This window comes from Balaenoptera borealis (assembly GCF_965194805.1).
Source record: "Balaenoptera borealis genome assembly, chromosome: 16".
NCBI lineage: Eukaryota > Metazoa > Chordata > Mammalia > Artiodactyla > Balaenopteridae > Balaenoptera > Balaenoptera borealis.
The window spans coordinates 4,042,949-4,065,170 of NC_138872.1; the positions used below are offsets into that span (position 1 = coordinate 4,042,949).

A 22,222-nucleotide genomic window follows, 5' to 3' on the forward strand; every position below is an offset into this window, starting at 1 on the left:
GACCTGGGTTGTCACAGGGGTCTGGACCCCTCCTGACGGCCCAGCTGTCACCCCTTTGTTGATGGATTGGGAGAGGTCCCGAAGGTTCCTGGGGAGGGGCGCTCAGGGCAGCCGCTGTTTAACAACAAGCAGGGAGGGATTTCACAATTCCAACCAGGCGTCAGAAGAACATTTTCTGTAAAAGGTCACATAGTATATATATTGTAACGGGCGTGGCTGCGTTCCAATAAAACTTCCTTTGTGGATGCGGAAGTGTGAATTTCAGGTAATTTTTCAGGTCATGAAATATTGGTTTGATCTTTTTAAATGTAATCAACCATTTGAAAGTGTAAAAGGCATTCATAGCTTGCAGGCCTTACAAACACAGGGGGTGGGTTGGATTTGGCCGCAATTTGCTGGCCCGATTGTCCCACCGATCAGATTGTAGCTGCACCCGGCACTGAAAGTATCAGCCCTGAGAAGGTTTGCGGGGCCGGTGTGCAGAGAGCAAGGCGGGAGGGGCCACATGCCCCTGGGGGCGAGCTAGGCGAGGCCGGAATACAGGCCTCGGTGCCAACCTGGCCTTCTTGGTGCCCAGACACTGGAAAGCCTTCCCCTCAAATCTACCTTTTGGGCTTTCTTTCCAGAAGACCACGGAACAGCAGGAGGACGGGGCTGAGTCTATGGGTCCCACTGCCTTGGACTCTGTCTGCTCAGAGGCGAGGGCAGCAAGGCGCCTTTCTCTGTGGGGCTGTGGTTTTGCCATTGAACTCAGACTCTGTTAGGAAAGGCTGGGCTCTAAAAGCACATCTGAACCTGTCACCCTATGGTCCTGCCCTACCCCACACACATCTGATCTCCATCAGTCTTGAAGGCATGGGGGAGGGGAGGCAAGTCCCCTGCAGGAGGGTTTTACTTGGAAGTTAATTTTTAAAGATAACAACTTTCTTGACCAGCAAGGCACGCCCCTTAGAAGAAGCTGGGCAAGGGATGGGGGCCCAGGAAGGCTGGGGCGGGAGGCCAGAGGCCCCTGTCTTCAGGTCCTCCAGGCCGACCCTGAATGTCAGCAGCTACAAAACACGTTATTTATAAAGCGCCTTTGCAGAGACAGCACCAAGGTGTGGAAGCAGCCTGGCATCCCACTGCCCGAGCCCTTGCCAAGGTCACCTCTGTCTCTCACCTGCTTCCCTTCCACCCCTCGGGCTCCTCCAGCAGCCCCTTCACTGTCAAGTCACCTTCTGCTCAGTGCCCTCCAATAACCCGTCACCTTGGCCTCCGAGGCCTGTGTGGTCCAGCCCTTGTTGATCTGCCTGGCTGCATCTCCCTCAGTTCTTCTTTTTCACATGCCCCTGCTCCCCTGACCACAGGGCCTTTGCACCTGCTGTTGCCACTGCTGACGCTCCCTGCCCTGTTGACTTAGTTACCTCCTTCTCACCCATCAGGGTGCAGGTCCTAGCTTCATTTCTCCCCTCTTCTCTCTCTCTCTCTCTATATATATAGATAGATAGATAGATAGATAGATATTCCCTGGAGACAGTATGTCTCCAATGGATACAGTATGTAACGCACTTGGCACATAGGAGGTGTTCAGTGAACAGCTACTATATTTTTTCTATTGGCTCAGCCACTATTCATCAAGAGCCTAACACATAACAGGTACCAGGCTAAGTTCTGGGGAAGAGGGAGGCTTGGGGTTGAAAGGCCTGTCCTCTGGTTCTCACGGTCAAGTGTCATTATCATCTTCCTTTTACAATGAGGACAATGAGACTCTGAAAACTTAAGTGACAACTGCCCAGAGGCAGGACCAAACCCGACCCGAAGTCCATGCTCATGACCTCGATGCCACACTTTTGTACAGGCCTTTCCATCTTTCCAGGACACTGTTCTCTTTCATCTTTGCCTTGTGTTACTATCTCATGTTATGGATGGGAAAGCTGGGATTCAGGGAAGTCCTGAGGGTGACACCAGGTCTGGGCCAGGACTCGCCTGCCTACATTCTCCCCAGCCCGCCGTTTGCTTAGCAGAGCCCCAATTCCCGGTGGCCAGGCAGGCTGGGAAGAGCATTCACACCCGTCCCCTTGAGCCGCGCCTTCCAGAACTGTGAGGTCCTCCCAGCCGTGTGTTCCACCAAATGAGTTTTGCTGTTACTTCAGTTAGCGCTGCTTTTGGAATCATTGTCTCTGTTGTGTTTCTCTCGCCTCAGTGCAGCCCAATATGTTCATTTCCATGAGCCAGGAGTCCCCACGAGGTGCTAAGAAACAGAGTCTGAGCTACAAACACGTCTGATGTTCTCTCGCTGCTCAGCCTGGGAGCTGAGGGCCACTGCAGAGACTCCGGGCCACATGCAGTAAAGACGTGATGCTTCTTCTTTCTCTGGGAAGTTTTTTTGGTTATTGAAACAAACCTCTTATTGACTCTGGTTCTGTTATTATGGGGACTGGCTCCACTGGAGTCAGGGTCTACCCTCTGGACCTAACACCCACCAGTCATGTGACTTTGGCCAAATCAATCTTCTCCCTGAGCCTTGGTCTATTTACTGTACATCAGTTAGCATTTGCTGCATAACAAACAAGTCCCAGACTAAAAGGTTTGAAACAATAAACCTTTACTATTGTTCATGGGTCCATGGATCAGCCAGTGGTTCTTCTGGGCTCAGCTGGACTCACTCATTATTCTGTGGTCCTCTGCAGTTTAGGTGGGCAGCTCTGCTGGTCTTGGCTGGGCTCTCTCATGTGTTTGAGAGAGCTGGCTGGGCTGGCTGGTTGTTGGCTGGTCTAGGATGGCCTTGGCTGGGACAACTGGGCTCTCCTGCGTGTGGCTTCTCATCCCCCACAGGCTTATTCTCATGGCATCTGGGCAGGGTCCCTAGAGAGCCGAATCACCCAAGACCTCCTGTCGCTTGGGGCTCTGGGCTGGCACACTGTCCGTTCTGACTCATTAAGTTGAACAAAGCCAGCCACAGCCCAGTCCAAATTCAAAGGATGGGGAAACCGACATCTTTTGGGGAGAAGACAGGGAGTCACATCACTAATCCTGTGGACACAGAGAGGGTTAGGAACCGCAGTCACTTCTGCAGTGTCTGTCACCATCTGTGTAGTAGCCTCTGGTTTATCTTCTCTGGATTTTTGACTTCCAGCATCCACTTCTTCTTTCTCACGTTATCCTTTTGGGGAACTTCCCCGCCCTGAATGCCATTGGGGAGGACTGTTAATAATGAGTGCCGCTGTCCCCAAGCCGAGAAGCAGGCCCCCCAGCATGCTGGCCAATCAGACCGTCCCCCTGGGACAATGACGATCCAGCAGAGGGTAACCGAGCCTGGAAACGGCGGCATTCGCTCATTCCAGGAGTGATTCTGATCAGACCATTCCTGCAGCCTCTCTGTCCTGGGCCTCGAGAGCGTCTTTGCTTCCAGCCCAGCCCCAGGCCTGGTTCTCCTGCCTCCTCGATGCTGTGAGCCCCCAGTATCCTTCACTGACCTCCTTGCCCTCCCCCCTCTCCAAGCCCATCTCCCCCACGGCCCAAGTGGTCCTCCTAAAGCGTAAATCCCAGGATGTCACTCCCCTGTTCCCAGCCCTGCAGGGGCTCCTCAGCTCGGAGTCCAGACTGCTTCCCTGTGGCCTCCAGGCCCCCAAGCGCGGCCGGCCATCAGTGACCCCGGCGCAGAGCCGCGTGGCTCCAATGTCTGCTTCCATCTCCACGTGGCCTCTTCCCTGTGTGTCTGCATCCTCTCCTCTTCTTCGAGGAGCACCATGTCCCTAAATATTAATGTGCATCTTGCGTCTAAAGGTGGCCGGTGCCGAGCAGTCTTGGGGCTCGCCTTTACCCAACCTGCTGTCAGCGGGCGTTGAGTTGCTCTCAACTTCTCACTATTCACGGCGCCTGGGATGAACAGCCTTCTGCAGACACACCTGCTACACTCCTGCGGGATTCTTTCCAGAGGTGACCCACTGGAGCCAGGAACACATGAACTTCACCTCTTGGCCTCGGCCCCCCATGACCCTCCAGAAAGGAGGCCGCCACTCTGGCCTCTGCCGGCTGAGTATCAGGGCGCCCAACTCCTCACACAGTTGCCTACAACACGCAGATGGCTTTCAAGACCCTTGGGATTTTGCCCCATGCTGGACACCGCAGACAGTTTAACCTGAATGTGAGCAGTGCCTTGATAAAGTGGCACAGGAAACGGCTTGTGTAAATGTCCCGAGGCTAACACAGGCTCTGAGGCATCGCCAGGGAAGCAAAATACAGATGAGGAAGGTACGTGGAGGTTTCAATCTCTGGGAGACCTTTGCCTGCAGCCTGACCAAGGCACACCATAGCCCAGCAGGCGACAAGGTCGGAGCTCATTTTCAGCAGGTCAGACCAACAGGCAGTGTTGGTGCTGTGGATGGGTTGGAGGAAAGGGGGCAGCTGGAGATATTTTGAGGTCATCTTAGCCTCTCCCTAAAGCATGAGTTCTAAGCCGGGACCGATTTTCCCCTAGGGCACATCTGGCAGGTCTGGAAACATTCTGGTTGTCACAAGTGGAGGGGGGCGGGTCTACTGGCATCTCATGGGTAGAGGCCAGGGATGCCGCTAAACATCCTACGACACACAAGGACAGCCCCACGATGGAGAAGGATCCAGCACAAAATATCAGCGGCACCGGGGCCGAGAAACCCTGTCTACAGAACTGGCGAAAGGTTCGGATTGTGGCTCAAGGTCCAACGTCCAAGGTCAGCCTCTACCCTGAATCTTTCTCCTTCCCTAGTCTCCTCATCTATGGGATGTAGATCAAGATGGTCCCCACGCAGTGTTATGAGAACTGGGTGAGACAGAGCAGATGACGAGACCTCCATCACCAAGAGCGTGTCTCCGAGCAGACGCCCAAGTGGCTTTTCCAGACGAACGTGTGGCTCCTGTAGCAAAGTGAGGACCAGGCAGGTGCAAAGCAGAGGCTGCCGCCCTGTGACATCTCCAGAGTGCTGTGTCTTCATCTCGTTTCTCCAGCGCATCCATCCGCCGGGTGTGACCAGCCCAGATGAGAGGGCACCACACGACAGGGCAGCAGGCCATCTGCACGGACGCCCAGACACCTCCCTAAATCACAGTCGCCCCATCAGAGGGCGGCCACTGTCACCACGCTGCCTGGTGGCACTCTCTTTGACAAAGGAACTCGGGGCTCTGGAGTTTTCTGGGAAAGAATGTGTGTTCCACGTGCACCCAAGTTCAGCAGCAGCCAAGCTCCCCCCACGAGGGATGGGTGGGGAGGGAGACACGTCACATCTCAGCCATAAATCTCTCTTGAGCAGACTTTTCCTGAGAGTGGGTCAGCAGCCCCTCTGGCCTCTTGTCACCTCGTGCCTGGCTGGGTTGTTGTTCTAGTGCCCCAGGGTCTCTGGGGCCCTGTCTGACCCCTAACCCTGTGGGGAGCCCAAGCACCCCTTCTAATGTGAACCTAACTGTCCCCTCCACTCCCCCCACTTCATGGCTCCTCAAGGAGCCTCAGTCTTTGATGCCTCACTAAAGGCTGCCTTCTCCAGGAAGCCCTCCTGATGCCTTCCCAGAATCCCAGGGCAGAACAAGAACCGGGAGCTTGTGCCAGTTTTCCAAACACTTAGATGTATTACCCCATTTAACCCTCATAAAAACCACAGATGAGGGCACCAGCACAGAGAGGTTGAGTAATTTGCCCTAAGTCACAGAGCCAGTAAGTGGGGAGCCAGGATTTGCACCGTGGCCGTCGGGCGGTCTCCAGAACACTTAGCGCCCTGGGATCCCCCAGGATGTCTCTTAGACCTTTGATCGCCCTCCAGATGGCTCCTGGGATGCCTCCACCCAGAGGACCAGATTCCGGGAGGCAAGGACCAGCCTCAGAGCCCCAGGGCCGAGCCCAGAGCCTGGCACCGGGTCAGCTCTGAATTGTTTCCACCAGGCCCTTTGGCTCATGTGTGATTCCAAGCTGTCTGAAGGACGGGCTGGAAGATTTTCTTTTCATCACCATCCATCTCCCCAGCTGCTCCCTGGCAGGCACCCCCAGCCTCACCGTGCTGGGTGCAGATGTCGTCTGGCTGAAGCAGAGCAGCGCCCCTTATGGATGAACCCCTGCGCCCTGCGACTTAGCGCCCCTGTCTCCTTGCTGTTCTTTCAACACGTGCTTCTTTGCAAAGACAACCAGCAGGGGAGTCCTAGTCTGACAGGGTGCACATTCCAATAACCCAGATCATGTCCTGGCCGAGGCTTAGAGCGGCCCGAGGGGACTCCTCATGCCACACGAGGGGGGCCGCTGGACGGTGAAGGGTTTCACGGCAGACACACGGAGGGACTGCAGATGCAGACCCCTCCTCTCGGCCCCTCTTTCTCATGATTTTCATCGATGACACATGCCCCGTGCATACCCTGCTAAGTGTTTATAAGCACCAGCTCCCGTAGCCCTCACGACCACCCCGTGAGAAAGCGTCCTCACTATCCCACTTTACAGATGGGGAAATCAAGGCAGAGAGAGGTCAAAGAGCCTGCCACAGACGCCCAACGGTACGGGGTCAGGCTTGCGGTCCCGAGCACTCAGGCCTCCCCGGATGCTGCTGATAAAGGTGAACGTTCAGATGTCCGGGGCTGCACCCCCAGACCCCAGCTTTTGCGTGCAGTGCATCACCGCTGCCTCAGTGCTCTTGCCCTCACCTGCACGGGTAGAATTTCTTGGAGTCCCTGGGGTCCTCTCGAGTTGTGCAGATAACAGGGCCACGTACGTCCTCCAGCAGGACACCGGCCCTCCTTTTCCCCAAACTTCCAGGAGAAAACCCATCTTCGGAGAAAGACCTCACTGAGGAGGTGCTGCCACCCAGAACCATATCGTGCTTCTCACTGGTCCCGGGCACTTTCGCCTTCCTGGTCCCCTTCCTCCCTAAAAAGTACTGAAAAGCATATTTTACACAATTCCATCGGTATAAGGATGAACGTAATCCAGGCTGAATCTGTTATTAGATAGTCATTGTTATGATGTTCCTTTTTCTTCTGACTTTAAAAGAAATGTCAACATTGTCAAAGCGCCCTGGAAGTCTTGTGGGCCATAGCACCGTGCTTACTGAGTCTACGGGAGAAGGTGCCTCGGAATTGCTGGGCTTGCGGCAGAAGGGGGGCGGGTCCCGACCTCTGCGCCCCTGGTCTGGGGGCCCACAGCTGCGCTGCCTCCACCTTCTCATGAGACAGCGGCTCAAGTCCACATGGCAATGGGAAGGTAGGCAAGGGGGATGCCACGGAACGCCCCCTGCCTTGTCTCTGTCCTTTAGGAAACCACCTTGCCCCAAACTCTTTCATGCACGTCAACGTTGCGGGTAATCCACAACCCATCACTTCCCCAGCCATCAGGCTGTGGATTCCAGCCTCGGCTTGGCCAGGCCACCGTTCACCGCCCTTCCACCCACCAACATCCCAGGATCCAGCAAACACACGTGGCTGCCTTTGTAACAGGGAGCCTCGCCGCGTGTTGGAATTGAAATCACACCAGCATCCTCCCAGCGCACGGCTGCCAGCCTGACCCTAAGCCTGTCTGGAGCCCTTACTCCACCCCAGACGCTGTCAGGAGCGCCTCAGTTTAGGCAAAGCCGGTATTCCTGATGGGTTATGTGTGAAAGGAATTTTGCATGCGTTTTGTATGTTTCCTAAGACACCGATCCAACCCTCTGACTTCAAGTTTCTCTGAACCTCGGGCCCTGGGGCAAGGAATCAGAGTTGATGGTCTGTGCGTGAGCCCTGATGAATGGTAGAGGGGCCAGTGCATCTGCAGAAGGAACCCCTCTGCACGTGGACAGTCACCTCCAAATGTCCGTTCCCGGGCCAATGACAGCCCAACCAGAAGACTATGTTTTGGTGTTTATTTTTTCTCACTCCACCGAAAACTTCTTTGACAGCCGTCATCGGATTTCTTGCTTCTTGCTAAAAAAACTTAGGGGAAGGTTTCAGAATGTTATTTAAGCAACAGGTTTGTGTTTTTTTTTTTTTTCTCCAGGTATTTTGCTATTTTAAGTAACATTGTGATGAATACCTTTGTGATCAAAGTTCGAGGTATGAACATTTGCAAGTTCTTCCATCATTTTGACAGACTGTTTACAGATGGATCATTCCAGCTTGCACTTCTGCCAGGAGGCGACGAGAATGGTAATTCCTCTGTATTGTTGTCAGGTTTGGTAATTGCCGAAGTCAGTTCTACACTCAGAAACTGCTGTTTTGTTTTGTTTTCCAATTAGGGAATAAAGGGCTGAACCACGCCAGAGACAGACATCTGTTGGAATGTGCAGAATGAAATCCCCTCGATCTCAGATTACCAGATGAAATATAGGACACGCAGTGCAATTTGAAGTTCAGATAAACAACCAGTAACTTCTCAGCATAGTATGTCCCAACGATTGTATGGGATATACTTCTACTAAAAATTTATTGCTTATCTGAAATTCAAATTGAACTGGGTTTCCCACATTTTAGTTTGCTAAATCTGGCAACCCTACCCCAATCCCCCTTTGTAAGCCTGTGTATTTTATCTGTTCTTTTCCTTCACACATCAGGGCAAAGCTTGCTACCTCTATCATTTATGAGCTTTTACTCTATGCTAAGATGGTCCTAAGCACTTTCTCTGCATTGACTCATTTCATCCTCAGAATGACCCTACAGGTCAGTACTATTATTAGTAGTATTGTTTTGCTTACAGCAATTAAGCAATTTATTATCTTAAAAGTTTCTGTGAGTCAGGAATGCAGGAGGGGCTAGCTGGGTGGTTCCCGCTTGGGGTCTTTCCTGAGGTTGCAGTCAAGATGGAGACCCAGGCCACAGACTTCTGATGGGTTGCAGGGGGCAGGAAGATCCACCCCCAAGGTGGTTTCTCTCGCCAACCTGGAACGTTGCTGCTGAGTGTTGGCAGGGGGCCTTATCATCTCCCATTACTACAGGTGGAAAAATTGAGGCTCAGAGAGATTAAGGAACCAACCAGGGCAGCAAGTGGCAGAACTGAGGCTGGGACCCAGGCCGCCTCACTCCAGAACTGAGCCCTGAATTTCTTCTCCGTTTCATCGTGGGTGAAGTATTCTAAGTGCATCAGAAAGGAAACAGTTGTAATGAGCTACCTTAAGTGCTACTGTGTGCGACTCTGAGCACAGCCAAAACCGAGAGAAGGTCGCCCACCAGAATTCTGATAGACCTGGAAAAGACTCATCGGTAATTACCCTATTAATTTATGACACAGTAACAGATGTGCTGAAAAGGCATGGAGTTTGTTCCTACAGGCATGTCCCATGCCATCAGGATTATGCTCTTAATTTGCTATTTCATAGATAATTTGACGATCCAATCCGTTCCCTGTCAGAACAATTATAAACTCGAAATTATGGAGCCCACATTACCAAGCGTGGACCACGCAATTCTGCAGGTGCAGAAAATATGACATCAGAGGATGATTTCATTGAGGCCTGAGTGCAAAACAGCGCAAATTCTGCTGTTCTGGGCCTTTCTGCTAATTAACCCTGAGCCTCTGCGAGGCTTCCAGGCTGAACGCCCATCTCCCTAATCCTTTCACAACAGTCTCTTCCCAGCTTCTTCCGTATTCCCTGCAACTCTCAAATGAGAGATGGCTGGGCCCTCCTGACGAGGTTGGGAGAAATGTAGTAACCAGAGCAGGTGGGTACCACTTGTGGTTGGCTCCGATTCCAGGCCCACAGCTGCTGCCCAGCTGCAGGGACCCAAATCCAAAAATTTTCTGAAGATTTTCCCACCATCTGGGCTCAGGAACTCCCATGCCCAGAAGCTTCCTTGTGAGCCAAAGGGGCCCAAGTGTTCCATTTCAGATATTACCAGTGCCATTCCCAGCCTGTTCCTGTCCCTGAGAACATTTGAATCCCCTCCCACCGATGCCCCCCACCTCCTGCAGCAACGAGGCCCCATCTGTCTTCCAGCAAGGACTGTCCATCAGAAGACGGGCTTCCGCCCAGACCCTTGTCCATGCCTGGTTCAGAAAGAGCTTGGAACCTCTCCAATAATACTGTTACCCTTTCCTATCCTCGTGGTTTTACTATCCTAACAGAAAAGAAGCATCTCAAAGTTCTGAGAAAAAGCCCTCTTCCCATGCTTCAAAAGTCTCAGGTTATTCTCCCATTAGCTACGTAACAGCCCAGACATCTGACACACGACAGGGGACCGGGGGTCCATGTTGTTCCTCACGAGACCCCAAGGGCCTGGGCAAACTTCCTTGCCTTCTTTTCCTCGCATATGTTCTATTGCTCTGCTCTTGAAAAGCGGGTCTCACATCATTAATTCATTCATTCAACAGACTTCCCTGGGCTCTAGAGAGCCAGCAAGAACAGCAGGAGTGGTCACATTTATCGAAGACATTCAACGTGTCCAGGAGCTCGTCAAGCCCTTGGCATATATTAACTAAGTCCACACGACAGCCTTGTGAGGAAGCCGACATTGCCATCCCAGTCTTGAAAGCAACTGGGGCTCAGAAGATTAATTCACTGGTTCAAAGGCAGACAACTAGTTAACAGCAGAGTTACAAACCCCAGAGCCCAAGGGATGGAGGCCTCTGACGAGACATTGGGACCAACACATATACTTGGACACTACACAGCTTGACGCTGGGAAAGACCATTCTCAGCGAATGTGCATTTCGCATCTCTGTCACTGGACTTAACATCAAGGAAACACAGATTGAACTGTATAGGACAGACAGAATTCGGGTACAAGGACGTTCTATTTCTGGCTAGGGCTAAACATTTCCTTGAACTATAAAACACAAATGAGGGATTTGCTGTCCATCTGTGATAAATACACCACTGTAACTCCAATTCTCCACCTCTCTCATATATCCACGCCCTTTGCAATATGATTTTGTGACCCCTGCTATTGAGAAACGGAGTTCATTTCTGTGCCGCTCGAATCTGGGCTGCCTTGTGCCTTGCTTCCAGTAGCAAGATGTAGAGGAACTGAGGCCCCAGGGACCCTGCATCTTTTGCTCCCTCACACTCCTGCCTCCAACAGGGAGACCAGCCTGTGGGAAGACAAGGGACCACGCGGAGCAGAGCCAGGTCAACCCAGCGAGTCCCGAGCCAAGCCACCAGCTGATGGCACATGATAAGCCAACCCGCAGACAGCAGCCAAGCCTGGTCAGTAGAAACACTCAGACGACCCACAGACCCATGGGCAAAAAAACAAACGGTTATCTTTTCAAAGTCACTAAATTTTGAGATGATCTGCTACCAAGCAATGGCTAACGGAACTGTTGACAGAAGCTAGCCAAACTTCAAGCATTTGGCTTCATTTCTCAAGACTGATCATTTGAATCTAAGCAGTACTTGGACCCATGATAATCAAGAACCCTACCGGCAAAAAAAGAAAAAGAAAAAAAAGAACCCAAATGGCAGCCTGAAGCCATTTTATCCTGAGGCACATCCTTGTAGGAACAAGGCTTTGGTTGAGAAAGCTCTCAAGGACCCACATTTGAGGGCTGAAAAAAAATGAAATCTATTGGCTCCGAGATACAAACAAACCTTGCAAAATAAAATTGATAAATGCTTCACTAAATGCCTTCAACACATAAGCATTTTGTCAACTAGTCAACTGCAACTCTGCTGTATTCACATGTAACTAAGTCAAATTTAACACACGCAAGCCAAAGGAATAATTTCTTCTGAGTAAAATTTAAAAATGTTGAAAATCATAAGTTCGTATAGTTATCTTTTCCACTTTAACTGACCCTAATTCCACATGTGTCCAAAGAAAAATAATAAACCTTTCAGAGAATTTTACAGTCCCCGCAAAATTGTCTAGCATGGATGTGCGTGTACTTTCATGTAGTCCACATACTGTGGCCCGAGACCGCTGACAATGATGGTGACCATGGCCTGCAAAAGTCTGCAAACAGCTCTGGGAAAGCATCCTCATTTTTCGGATGGAAAAAGTGAGATCTCGAGAGGCTAATTGCTAAGGGGACATTAGCACTGGTCTAAATCAAGAAACACACCATAGGGCTTCCCTGGTGGCGCAGTGGTTGAGAATCCGCCTGGCAATGCAGGGGACACGGGTTCGAGCCCTGGTCTGGGAGGATTCCAAATGCCGCAGAGCAACTAAGCCCGTGAGCCACAACTACTGAGCCTGCGCGTCTGGAGCCTGTGCTCCGCAACAAGAGAGGCCGCGATAGTGAGAGGCCCGCGCACCGCGATGAAGAGTGGCCCCCACTCGCCACAACTAGAGAAAGACCTCGCACAGAAACGAAGACCCAACACAGCCATAAGTAAATAAATAAATAAATAAATAAACCCAAAGTTAAAAAAAAAAAAAAAAAAAGAAACACACCACAGGCGGACGAATGTGGTGACTCTTGGTGAGACAGTGGAAGAGCCCCATGGCTGGCAAGGTACCTGTTAGGTGTCCTGGAGAGGAGGCCTGCTTGGTCCTTGCTCGCGTAGTAACTTACAAGTCACAGAATCCCAGGCTGATCACGCTTTGTCTGTTGGCTTGCTTTTCCACTGGACGGTGGGCCCTCCAGGCAGGAACTGGGCAGTACTCCCTGTGAGCGCTGAGTGCTGGTCTGAGTGCTGCAGTCACGCAGAAAACACGACGGATGTCCTCGCCTGGGAGACTAATGGAGGGGACGAGTAATAAACAAAATGACAAAATAAGTATGCACAGGACGAACTACGTGTGAATCAACAAGGAGGTCTGCAGCCTTGACCTTCACCTCCCCCTCTGGCTCCTCCACCTACCCTGTCTGAAGGGGAACCTGCTCTGTGAGATGGAACTGGGAGGAAGGGCTGAGGACAGGAGGCGCTTGCCTCGTGGGAGATGTGGAGAAGGTGTGAGCGGCTGTGCGTGTGTGGGAAGATGCTGACAGGTGTTGCTGATCTGTGGGGTCTCCCTTCAACACCTGTGGGAAATTCAAGTAAAGGACTCGAGTCTTTTCCATCACTGAATTGTGCCTCTTAGCGGCTCTCTCCCAAGACAGGACCATGTGGATGACGGCTTGGCGTGCACGGTGAAAGTCACCAGGAGGACAGGAATTCAGGAAGCTGCAAGGAGTCTTGTGTGGCTGGAGTATCAGTAGTAACTGGGCAAGATGAGGTTGTAAGAGAAAAACAACAAGAACCTACTGTAGAGCACAGGGACCTAGAGTCAGTATCTTGTAATAACCTATAACGGAAAAGAATCTGAAGCCGTGTACCTGAAACTAACACAATACTGTCAATCAACTAGCATTAAATTTAAAAAATAATTTGAAAGATGAGATTGTAGATGGGGAAGGACCAAATCAAATATGGCCTCACAGTCACATGAGGGATTTACGCTCACTTTATCTTAAGAGTAACTGGTAAATAGTATGGTCTTAGGACCTGGCCTTCCCCCCCGCCCACCCCCAGCACCCCATGCCAATACTGACTTCCAGTTTACATAAACCAAGAGAAAAAGCAAAACCTTTAGAACTCATCTCACCCCAGACCTAAGCTAGGGCCATATTTAAAGTCCCTGAGCCAGTTGGAAGTCCCTCTGTTGTCAAATAACTTTGAAGAAGATTCAATAGCAATTCTGATTCACACTGATGTTTTCTTATCTCTAACCTATGCCTGTAATTAGGACTCCTTGAGCCCAAGTAAATCAATTAGTCACTAGGAAAATGTTTCCCCTGGTCTTTGATCCAAGCAACTAAGTGCATGAGTACTTAAAATATAAAAGATTTGACTTTTGAAACTCCAGACCCTCTGACCCTGGGCAAGACTGAAGTATGGTTGTGGGTGATGGTGTCCTGGGCATCCCCGTAATGCTACACACACACACACACACACACTCTCACACACACACACTCGTTGGCCTCAGACTTATAGTTACATTGCAATTTGTGAGACAGTCTCCTCTAACACTTTTCTTAAAAAGAAGGCATATTTTCCCTTTGAATTTTCTCTTTCCCCCAATTAAAACCCTAGGCTCTTTCTTGGGTCACAGGGCATGGAGAGAAATAAAGATGGCACCAGGTCTTCTCTGGTGAGAAATGCTAGAAAGATGTGCCTGGAAAGAAGTCCCTGAATATGCCTGTCAAGATGCATTTCACATTGGCAGGCTGGAAACTGATGAAAACCATGGTTTCTCTTGGCAGCACTTAGTTCACTTAATTCAAGGCAGACATGATACCTTAATCAACGTCCTTGGGTTACAGGCACCTGCAATAGGGACCCATGGGTTTAGCTGCCCATCTCCCATTTTCCCCATCTTCTGAGAAGAGCATCCAAGCTTCCTTCAGTCCAAGAGCTGAGCGAGCATCGGAGCCCAGGCCAATCCCCTGGCCCAGTGACCAGTTCAGGGATGGACAGATGACCCCAGTGACCAGTTCAGGGATGGACAGATGACCCCAGTGACCAGTTCAGGGATGGACAGATGACCCACGTTGTCCCAATTGCAATGGATGCAGGACTTTACAGGAGCAATTGAGTCAAAGCTCTCTCTTTTCCCTTGGACTTGAGGCCATAAGAGCTGGTAATTACTGGCTTCTGTCTGGTAAGTTAGAGGAGAGTACCCACATTAGAATTTTTATCCCATTAAATGAGCTTCAGGAACTGGAGGGATTTTGCTGAGAGAAGAATGTGTTATTGCATGAAATCCAAGTGTAAAGTACACCCAGTGCTTATAAGAAGTTGAGCCAGAGACAAAGCATCACCAAGAACCAGGCTTCATGCTGTCTTGTCTCTCTGCTAGGACTGTAGGTTCCTCGTTCCTCTCTCCATCTCTGAAGACGGGCTTTCTTCAATGCTCTGTCTAAGGCAGTACACACACACACACACACACACACACACACACACACACACACACACAATGGAATGTTACTCGGCCATAACAAAGAATGAAATAATGCCATTTGCAGCAACATGGATGAACCTAGAGATTATTATACTAAGTGAAGTAAGATAGCAAAAGACAAATGCCATATGATATCACTTATATGTGGAATCTAAAAAAAAGATACAAATGAACTTATATACAAAACAGAAATAGACCCACAGACATAGAAAACAAACTTATGGTTACCAAAGGGGAAAGGTGGGGGGAGGGATAAATTGATAAATGTTAATTGGAATTAACATACACACACTACTATATATAAAATAGATAACCAATAAGGACGTACCGTAGAGCACAGGGAACTATACTCAATATTTTGTAATAGCCTATAAGGGAAAAGAATCTGAAAAAGAATAGATATATAGGTATGTATGTATGTATGTAAAACTGAATCACTTTGCTGAACACCTTCAACTAACACAACACTGTAAATCAATATACTTCAATAAAAAATTAAATTAAAAAAATTTTTAAAAAGAAAAGGGAGCTCCTTCCTGAGCTGCGACACCCCCAATTGCAGCTCCCTCACCCCCAATATCTATCCAGCTCTCAGACCATCCCACTTCTAAACTCCTAATGGACAGTTTGTTCAGGTGGCCAACCCTGGTCCAATCAGAAATGGCCAGAGTGGTGGAGTCATGTGGTATAAACTCTGCCACAGAGATCTATCCTGAGGGTGGGCGGTTAAGTTTTTAAAGAATGGGCTTTATAGATACTCCCAAAATGTTTGGCACACACGGATATGGACCTTGTCTTTTGCATTCTCCATGAGGAAAATATGCTCGTGTTGGTGAAAAGATGCAAAAGCTATCATAATGGGATGGAGGCCTAGTGTTTCTGAAAATGGCAGCTGTCCTTGACAACCAAACAAAGGAGTCCAGTTTGAAAGAATTGCCTATGAGGGGGTTCACTCAACAGTAAAGAAGAAACAAATATATCCTGTTTTTAATGGCTCCTGCTGCCCTTACTGATGTTATCAAAATTCCAGAAAGGATCAGTCACCCCCAGGATGACTATGGGACAGGAGAGGTTCTCAACAACATTCAATGGCTCCCACTTCCTTGTGTACCGGTCCTCACCCCACTCACTGTTTTCCCTAATGTTCCAGCTCATGAAACGTTATCTCCGTTTACCCAGACAGTACTTTCCATCCCAGCCCATCAGGCCTCCCTAACTCCTAAATAAGTTGGTCCCTCTTACCTCCTTATTAGCCGTGGCACTTTGGGGACATTACTTCACCTCGTTGAGCCTCAGATAGATTACTTCTCTAGAGGTGGGGATAATAACAACACTTTCCTCAACTATGACAGTATCTACCCAAAATACGGACATCTTGACGCTTTAACACACCGATCTCACTTCTAGAAATGATGTGCATGTATATGAAATGATCATTGTGGGGTTATTCATCATAGTATTATTTGTCATATAATAAAAATATTGAAAGTGACCCAATTGCCTATCAATAGGTATCAGTTGAAGAAACCATGGTAAATTCATCTCCTAGACATAAGAAGCAAAAAAAGTGAGGTACAAAAGAAGTGTGGGTTCACGGTATAATAGAAAATAAATATTTGGCCTTTGTGCCCAGTTTCTGTCACCAAGCTCCTAAAACCTCTGGAATTTCCTATCTTTTCTATACTAATGAGGTGACTCATGGCGGGGGCAGGGGCCCAGGTATCTTCAGGATGGGGGCTGATGCCAGAAAGACGAAGCCATGATTAAAGGGTTGGAACTTTCAGCCCCAACTCATGACCCCCAGGGAGGGGAGAGGGGCTAGAGGTTGAATTCAACCACCAGTGGCCAGAGATTTAATCAATTATGCCTCGATAAAAACCCCTAATGGGGTTTGGGAGCTTCTGGATTGGCGAATACATTGATGTGCTGGGGAGGGGGTGGGCTTAGAGGGGGCATAGAAGCTCTGTGCCAGCCTGACACCCCCTCCCCCAATAGCCTGTTCTATGCCCCTCTTCCATCTGGCTGTTCTTGAGTTGCATTCTTTGTCAAAACAAAACAAAACAAAACAAAAAACCTGTAGTTGCAAACAGAGTGCTTTCCTGAGTTCTGCAAATCATTCTAGTGAGTTATTAGACCTGATGAGGAGGCAAGGGTTGTGAAAACAGGCAAATTGTAGTCAGCTGGGCAGAAGTGGGGATCACCTGGGGACCCCTCTTGTGCTGGTATCTGAAATGGGGTCGGTCTCATGGGAATGAGCCCTTGATCTGTGGGATCTGATGCTACCTCCAGGTACCTTGAAATTGAATTGAATTGACACCCAGCTGGTGTCACAGAATTGGAGTACTGGAGTGGAAAAATGACGCATATTTGGTATCAGAAAAAAACCCACGCATTTGGACCAAGAAGTTGTGTCTGGAAAAAAAAAAATCACAGTGTCGTATGCTTTCACGTAAGAAAGTAGAGAGAAGCAAGTCTACGTGTTTGGGTTTGCCCATATTCTCACAACAGAACAGTGAAAGGGTAGACTAGAAAGTAATAAAAATGACCACCTAGAACAGTGTGGCCAGGGTCAGGGATGGGGACAAGACTTCCCTATATGTAATTTTTTCATAGTTTTAATTTCTCAATCATGTGAGAGTATCACTTGTTAAATGCTTTAATTTACAAAATCTTCATAAAATTATCACGAGCCTTAATTCCTCACTGTCTTGCCATTAACTAAGCGAGCGCTATGCAGATAGGTGAGGACCAAGTACCAGCCACGTGACTGTGGGCTAATTACCTCTCTGGGTCTCTGTTTTCTTGAGAATCTGTGAGATGAGGACAATGAAAGCACCTGTATCATGGAATTAAATATACCGAAGATTTTAAAAGGTGGCACATACTTTGAATAAATGGGAGAAATTCATGTGTGTTTCAGACTCCTCATAGTATCTTGCACAGGCAGAGCCCTTAGGAACATCTGTGGATTGACTGACCGGAAGAAAGTTTTATGGGAAAACTTGCTCCCTGGAAAACCTAAAAGAGTCTTCTAATGATAGGCCTGGATTTTCAATACTAAACTCAGCCTCAAAGAAAGAAAGAAAAAGAACATATAATATGCAGGCAAGGGAAAATGAAGAAAATATGTACCTGAAATTCTAAAGAAGATGTGATACACACACACACACACACACACACTCACACACACAATGGAATATTACTCAGCCATAAAAAAGAATGAAATAATGCCATTTGCAGCAACATGGAAGAACCTAGAGATGATCATACTAAGTGAAGTAAGTCAGACAAAGACAAATATCATATGATATCACTTCTATGTGGAATCTAAAAAGAAAATGATACAAAGGAACTAATATACAAAACAGAAACAGACTCACAGACATAGAAAAAAAATGTAGGGTTACCAAAAGGGAAAGAGGAGGGAGGGATAAATTAGGAGTTTGGGATTAACATATACACACTACTATATATAAAATAGATAACCAACAAGGACCCACTGTATAGCACAGGGAACTATACTCAATATTTTGTAATAACTTCTAAGGGAAAAGAATCTGGAAAAGAATATATATATATATATATATATATATGTAAAATGTATAACTGAATCACTGTGCTCTACACCTAAAACTAACACAAAGTTGTAAATCAACTATGCTTCAATAAAAAATAGATTTTTTAAAAAGAAATTCTATTAATAGACACTCCAGAGAGACAGACCAGCAGAGCAGCAGTATTGGGGACAGAGCATAAAGTCTTCCAGAAACTTTTAAAATAGGAGTTAGGGGGTAGAGATCCTCGGATTGAAAAGTTATACCAAGTACTAATTGGTATAAACCGGAGGAAAAAAAAAAATCCCCACTTAGACACTTGCTACAACTTCAGACCATCAGCGATAAGGATAAAATTCCTAAAGCACCAGAGAGAAAAGACAAATTACCAAGGCAGGAAGGGCAGTCGGTCTTAGACAAGATTTTCTGCCAGCAGTAACTGACATCAGGAGAGAATGACATAACATCTTTAAGCAACTGCAGGAATACAGCTGTCAACCTAAATTCTATCCCCAGCCAAACTGTCATCTATAAATTCCCCAGCCAAACTGTCATCTATAAATTCCAACACAAAATTCACTACTCATGGAGTTCTCTGTAGCAGGGATTGGCAACCTGCAGCCCACTGGTCCACTGACTGTTTTGGCAAACAAAGTTTTATTGGAACCCAGCCAAGCCAGTTCATATATTCATATACGTATTATCTAGGGTTGCTTTCCAGTTACAACAGCAGAGTAGCTGCCACAGACACTGTATAGTCCAGACAGCCAAGGATATTTACGCTCTGGTTCTTTACAGGAACATTTTGCTGATCCCTGCTCCACAGGACTCAGTATTTACATGTGTATCTATTCATCCAACATATACTTGCTAAGCCTCCGCCGTGTGTGCCAGACCCAAACACGGTGAGATGAAGGATGGCAGGTTCCTGGCCCAGGCAGACGGAAGCTTAGCAAGAGCTGTGCTAGATAGCCACCCCTCTTTTCTGGGAGGTGGAGCCCACAGGTGTGTCTGAAAACAGCAAAACAGAAATCTGTCTCGACAGAGATAACTCAGCCCCCTTTGAATCTCATGTTTCAGACAGGGTGCTGGTACCCTGAGATGGCTCAAGGGTCACAGAGTTGGCTTTGGTTCCTTGCGTCATGGACCTGGTCATGAATTCCTCATCCCTCTCACTTGCCGTCTGTCCCCATCTGCTCTCTCTGACTGCACCCTGATGCACAGCTGATGCTAGAACAGCCCAAGTTTCCTGCCCTTCCCCCTGCACAGCATCCCACCTGGTCCTTCTCCAAGCCTCTGCTCAGGCTCTGCCCATCACTCGGGGTGCCCTTCCTCCATTGCCTGGCTTGGCTTTCCCATCTCCTCCAAGAAGTCTTCCCCACGCCCAGACTGGGTCAGTACCCGCTTCTTCATCCCGTTATATGCTGCATCATAAGCATCTCTGGAGTGCTGTCTATTGTGGCGCTGTGTCCAGGTGGGTTCTCTCTCCACCCCCTTTCTGGGGCTGAGATACATCTAATACCACGATAGACAAAGGGGACACCTGCTACGAGATTCACTGTGGAGGAAGAGGCGGACACCCTTGGCTGTGAATGCCCCTCATGAAACGAACAGAACAGAAGCTCCAGAGAAAGATCCGACGTTTCTGCAGATGGTGGAACACCCCGCATCCCACCCCCGCAGATGGTGCTGTGTGGGGAGCCAGTACCGGCCAGACTTGACCCTGGCGGTTCTTGCCAATTGTGTAGATAAATAGGAATTGATGTAGAGTAGCTCCATGATGGAGGTCTGTTCAAACAAAGACGGGAGAGGAGAAGGGAGGAAGGAAGAAGGGGAGGCAACAAGCTCCTGTTCGATAGACGACCCCCCCCATCCCCGCCCCGGTCCCATGGGACTCTTTCCCTCTGTCACGAATTCTTGATCCCTCTGCCTCTTCCGTTTCTCGCCCACCTCTTGTCATTTACTCAGCGCCTCATTCCGGAACGCTGGAAGGATTAATGAGACACGCCTGGCGGAAGGGTGCTCACGTTTATTCACTCTGGCCCCCCACTGTTATTAATTCTTACAATTTCCCTGCACTAAATACCACTCAGATCTCAACAATTCTGAGCGTTCCTGCCAGCAAAGAGACAAGAAATCACATATTCAGGTGACGGAAGGACCCAAGTGGATTTATAATGGTGTGAATAACAGGTAGCTTGATTTACCCAAGCTTCAAGATACTTAAGAATTCATATAAAAGGATTTGGGGATTTTGAGAATACATGTCTTCCAGGGGTGGGGATGGGGCTAATTGACTATCCTGACAATTTCTATAACAATTTCAAATTCTATTACTCTGAGGAACATTCACAGATGTGCTTCCGTGAGAAACTTCTAAGTAAAAATAGGAGCTCGGGACTAGTTCAGGGCAAACTTTGAAGACTGTATCTTTGCCTTGTGTGAGTTTAGGATTAAAAAAGTTGTCTATATACTTGTTTGTTTCCACTTGGCCTCCCAATAAGGCTGTGAGGTAGGCAGGGGCCGGTGATCACATCCATTTATAAACGAGGAAAGTGAGGCTCAGTTTAAGGTTGGTTCCCCTCGGGGATTTGGTGGCAAAGCCAGGTCTCCAGACCGAACAGCCCCTTCCACTGGGCTTCCCCGGCCTGCAAACTGGGCAGGTGACAGGCCCTGTGCCTAGAAAGGCCCCTAGCTTGGTTCTCCTGTTGCCGTCTTGAAATTCTCAATAATTTTGATCCAGCGTTACTGAACCAGGTTCGTTTTGCCTGACGCACAAGCGAAAATGCTAAGACTCCAAGGTTTGCAGCAAAGAAAGGGTTTACTCACGTGGCAGCCAAGCGAGGAGATGGGACACCGAGTCCCAGACGCCCCTTCTTGAAGGCAAGGGGCTTCGGGTACTTTGGGATGAAGAAGCAGGGTGGTCTGAGGCGTGGGGAACGTGAGCAGCGTGGAGAAGGTGGTTGGAAAAAGGTGCAGTAATTGTCATTCTGCACAGATGTAACCAAGCTCCAGGCCTCTGCACATTAAAACATGGAGGTGCTTAGCATGATCCGAGGGTGGAGACTTGAGCCCTCTGACGTCAAAAGGTCACCGAGCAGACACTCACACATGCCCAGTTGGAGGGTTGGTGGTCTTATCCAGTCTCAACTGGCTCAGCTTGAACTAGAAACAGCTGACTCCAAGTTCTTGGAAAACAGCTTGGACAAATATCTTCTTCTTTAGGCTACGTGCCCCTTGGAGGACAAGCACGTTTTTTGTAGCAACAATTAAAACGACCTTGATGGTGAAGGCAAGTTACAGGTGTAATGGATTCAATTAATGATTACCCAGGGTTTCACCAGGAGTCCTGTATTTGCATTTTGCACTGGGCCCTGTAAATCCTGTCGCCCATCCTACTCACAGCTCCACGGGTTCCCCTTCTATTCCTCCACCCAGATGCCAGAAACGCCCGCCACACTGGGACTTGCCCTCCCAGCGCCTGGGACCCCTCGGCCCTCCTCCTCCGTCTCTCTGGATCTGCAGCGGCTAAAAGGGCTGAGAGTCCCGGGGGAGCACCTCCCGTGCGCACACCGGCAGCTCCTCCTGTGCGGCTTCACATCCTACAGGATAAATCAGGACCCAGCTCTGTCAGTTCACCAAAGTCAAAATTCTCTAAAATGTGTTTAATTAAAACAAGAGGCTCCTGGGCTTTCGCAGATTAGATGTGATCAAACCCACCCAGAATACTGGATTTCTCTTGGCTTTTAGGCTGGGTCTCTTTGTCCAATTCCCTGCCTCTGATGGTCTCCAATTCTTGACTCAAAAGGGAGAGAGGGAGGGAGGGAGAGAGGGAGGGAGGGAGAGAGGGAGGGAGGGAGAGAGGGAGGGAGGGAGGAAGGGAG

At 48.9% G+C, this 22,222-nt stretch overlaps 1 protein-coding gene across 2 annotated transcripts in view; it reads right to left on the reverse strand.

Annotated features, from left to right (window-relative positions):
• The window catches only part of PHACTR3 (phosphatase and actin regulator 3), a 414,253-nt gene extending 399,981 nt beyond the window's left edge, over positions 1-14,272 (reverse strand). For both annotated transcript variants that reach the window (XM_082361024.1, XM_082361023.1), the window contains exon 1: positions 12,360-14,272. The gene's annotated coding sequence lies outside the window, so the exon portion shown is untranslated. The remainder of the gene's footprint in view (positions 1-12,359) is intronic.
• Between the last annotated feature and the right edge of the window lie 7,950 nt (positions 14,273-22,222).